Raw genomic sequence first — 4793 nt, forward strand, 5'->3', positions numbered from 1 at the left:
AACCAAGTAATACTTCAAGGTCAAGCTTTCTATTGGACTCTTTCAGAAAATCTATGTTGAAATCTCCACATACAATAATTTGCTTTCCTTTGTCTGACAGGTAGCACAACAAAGAATCTAAGTTTTTCATAAATAGTAGAAAATATCCCAATAGGGACCTATAAATGGCTACAGTTATAAAAGTGCCATTATTTAGTTTAAGCTCACATGCACATGCTTCTCTATATTGCTCTAGACAAAATTTTTTGGTTTCCACATTTTTCAAAATATGACTGATTTTAACATATATGACAACTCCTTCTCTTTCCATAGTGTCTCTACTTACATGAGCTGAAAGCTTATATTCCTCTTCATTTATCAACTCCATACCTGTGACTATATGATGTTCAGATAGGCATAGTACATCTACTCAACCCTCAGTTTCTAAATCTTCTAACAAACAATAAGCTCATCTACTTTGTTTTTTAATCCCCTGATATTCTGATGCAATATATTGACGTTATTTTTCACTGTACTGTTATGAGAATCTTGTGATATTTTCACACCTCTGGTACCTGCCTGTCTATACTTTTCATTAAGCTTAATGTCAATCAATGTAGGATGATTGGACACTGATCGTAGCCTAAAAAAGTACTCCAATAGGTTTCAGTGCCCCTCCCCCCCTTTAAAGATTTTGCTATCATCCCAGCCAGTTTACCCTTCCCTTTCCTACTGACATGCAGGCCATGTCTTATGAAATCTTACCTACGAATACCATCAACAGGAACCAAAGCCATGCCTGACAAAGTAACCAGCCGAAGCAGCTGATTTAGCCCCATATTGACCCTCCTGACAGAGCTGTTCAATTGGGGTCGGTCATAAAGCATGAAAGCAGGAACCAATATTCTCCTTCTGGTTCCAAAAATCTCGAACATCTATTAATCGGTGAGTAACACCTTCGTCCACTCCTCCCATGTCTAATCACGATTAAAGTCTCTTCTGTTTATTTATGGGCCTTAGAAGGGGTTCTCTTACTGTGACATATCCTTTCAAGCCAGATTCAGTCAGTCTCCTTCTTACTGTTGCAACAGATATTGTTGTCGTGTTCATTTCTACCAGTTCTGCACGAATTTGAGGTACTGTTTTGAATCTATTTCTCTTACTGGTAATTCTGATATATTTAACATCACTTTTAATTGTTTACGAGCTCGTCCTGGTCGTGGTATGTCCTTATTGCTACCTGTTGTCTTCTGGCGGTGAAGGGTGTATTGCACTCCCCCTATAGACACATCGACTGTTTCGCAATTTGCGAATAGATAAACCTGCCTGGCTGAGTGCTACAATTACAGAACGTTTTTCTATGGACGTCTCCACTCGTGGAACCATACTAGCGATATGAACACTGCAAAGTCACGAAGAAACTGACGGGCAGGAACCACATGTTAGGTATCGTAGCAATGGTTGCCGTTCGCTGCGGACATCACATCACTACAGGGAACAGCACAGGTGCACCAAATGCGGCGTCTGTCGGCAAATAGGTAAACAAATATATCAGATAGGTACACAACGTTTATGTACACAAAATCGTTTGTTGGATACTATTGTATCTCGATGACCACAAACAAAAATCATGACATGTATACAACTATTGTAGTATTCCTTTGCTTCCTCAACCTTACCCTTATGTACAGAGAACTAGATGTCATTTACTGGGTGTGTTGAAATTAATGAGCGGTAGTGTATATCGGGAGAAAAAGTATAGCATATACACTAATGGCCATTAAAATTGCTACACCGAGAAGAAATTCAGATGATAAACGGGTATTCATTGGACGAATATACTAGAACTGACATGTGATTACATTTTCACGCAATTTGGGTGCGTAGATCCTGAGAAATTAGTACCCACAACAACCACCTCTGGCCGGAATAATGAAAGGTGGCTACACTGAGCCACAGCGCCAGAAATCGCGCCAGAGAGTATTGTTCCGCCGCCTCCACTGGCAGTGATTATTGAGACGTAGCGGCAAGCAGTGCTTGCCGAGAAGTTGTGGTGGACACTGCTTGTCGTGAAGTCAGAGTGAGATGTGGTAGTGGAGAGTGTTGTCCCATGTTTTATGCAGTTATTTGATGGGAGAGATAGCAGATGTTATTCCAATGGAGATATTGTAATGATCTGAGTGCTTTTCGTCAATATATATGAAGGTAATAAGTATTATGTTGTTTTATTATTGGAGTGTCCTGAAAAGTATGTCAGTACAGGTTCAGTCAACAAAGCATCTGGCGTGTGTTCTTGTACTAGAGTGTAATTTTGGTTTTCTTGCACAATTATAGTATTTCTAATTTTCTTTTATCACGTCAGTATAAATGGTATTTAAAATTTCTTGTCTTGTTGAAGAAGAACCGTGCCAGATGTGTACGTTGAGTCATACTTCCACACACAGAACAGCTACACTTGTGCTATGTTGGCTTCGTAGATTTTATAGTTGCTGGGGACTTAATTAATTAACTGTGTTAACGAAAATTTTCTTACATTCTTTGTTGTCATTCTAAGCAGTCAGATTGCGTACTAAAACTAGTCAGGGCCAGCCGTTTACGAGACTTGCGTAATCGGGCATACAGCTACCAAAAATATTTGCATTCTTATTTTTTTTATAATTCAGCCCCCATGCACGTGGCGACCGCTGCCTCGGATCGTCCCTTGGAATTCCTCTGATTGTAAAAATAATAGACAGTAGTATTGTTGTAGTAATTTGTAGTTTAGTAATTGTAGTCTATTTTGCATGTGTAGATTTGGTAATTGTTATTCTTCTAATGGTATTTCAGAATTTAATTTTATTGTCTTGTATACGCGTTTGACAATTTAGTGCAATTATTTCAATTGTTCGTTAATCGTGTTTGAAGGAAACATTTCGTGTAAATGGTATTGTTGGAGATAAAGAGTCATTGTGTGTAATTTTCGTACAGTGACGAATTTTTTATGTTTTGTAAATGATTATGCGGTCAATGAAACAGGCGAAAATGATGAATAGTCAGAATAACGAAATTGTTGACATGGCGAACTCGCCAACACAGGACAACAGTATGATGAATAATGGTGTTGAAAACAATTTAATAAGTCGGGAAAATAGTCCGGAAACAGTTCAAAATTTTTCACAATCGAAAAATTCTCAGAATACGAGATTAACGACAGAAGATATGCAGCGGTTGATGAGTGCAATATTAGATTTGGGGTCACAGATAGACTCAATGGGATCTGAATTAAAAAAAATGGGATCTGAATTAAGAGCAGTGATAAGAGGGTTTGGCTCACAAATAGGAACAAGTAAAACCGAGATGGAAACAATGGAAACACAGTTAGGCTCACGAACAGGGACATGTTTTAAAAACATGAAAGATGAATCAAAGAAAGAAATTAGAGAAGAAGTACAACCGATTTTGAATGCTTACAATAATAGTTTAATTTCAACAGGAATTAGACAAGAGGAACAGGACAGGGAACAGGAAGAAAAAGATCGCGTGATAGTACAAAAATTTTCAGAATTAAATTTACAACGTGCACACGATAAGGAAGAAATAATTGAAGGAATCGAGGAATCCGTACCAAATGACAGAATAAATAACATAACGCAACAGTGTGAACAGTTAACTACTAAATGTGACAATACCGAAACCCGAGTCGCGACACTTGTGGAAGACGCAAATAAACAGAAAGAAAAAATAGGTGATTTTTCGGAAAGAGTTGAGATTTCAAATAAATTGACAAATCTTAGTTTAAATGGGGACATAGATTCGGATGATACAGCTCCATTACCATTTGCAGAAACCGAAGAGTATCAGAACATAAATAAACATGTTGAAAATCAGGGAAAATTTAATGAACGCGTTAAAAGGGAGTCTGAGGCATTAGGAAAGCAAGTCAAACAAATTGAAAGCAAAATCGTAGGAAAAGACAGCAGAAGAAATTTAGAATCACGGATACCAGAGGGGTTTGAAGAAAATAATTTGTTTCATTTACGGGATGCAACAAGAGAGCGCCAGGCGCGCGAACTTGACAATAATCGACATTCGGACTGGGACAGACGCGGTAGGTCTTTGTCGCCACGAGGCGAAAACTTTGACTATAAACACTTTTTGACTGTTCGGAAATTTAAGATCTTCCGCAAATCTAAGAATGACATACATCCATGTTCATGGTTAGCTCAATTTCTGTACGCACTTCCGCCAAATTTGCCACTAAGTCACAAACTGAAATTTATGTGCAGCTATTAAAGTCCTCAGGGGATTCACTACTCTAAGTGAATATGTGCCGTAGCGAGCATAGGGCCCCGAGCTGTAGTGGTGCTATTTCTCTTTTAGTTTTCTGCACCGCTGCCTACTCTTTCACTATTCTTTGCATCTATCGAAACAACTCTTCAACTATCAATCTATCTAGACAGTAGTAAACAATAACCTGATACGACTATTTTACCTAAAAGTGATTTCGTAAATTACCGTTTGGACTTACTGTATTTTCAGCAGCATTCATTCGTAGCTTAAATGAAATTTTACCTATTTATCTTCGTGACAATATTACTTCATATGTTGACGACATTCTTATTGCTAAACATTCTTGGAGTGAGCACAACAAAATTTTGGATTCATTATTACGTATTTTTGCAAGAGTTGGCATTACGATGAACTTAGAAAAATCTGACTTTGGTCGTTCTCAGGTGAAATTTCTCGGTCACATTATTTCTACAGAAGGTATTCTTCCTGATCCAGAAAAATTAGACGCTATTCGTAATTATGCTGTTCCTACTACAAAACGTGAT

This window comes from Schistocerca cancellata, chromosome 3 (genome assembly GCF_023864275.1).
Source record: "Schistocerca cancellata isolate TAMUIC-IGC-003103 chromosome 3, iqSchCanc2.1, whole genome shotgun sequence".
NCBI classification, from domain to species: Eukaryota; Metazoa; Arthropoda; class Insecta; order Orthoptera; family Acrididae; genus Schistocerca; species Schistocerca cancellata.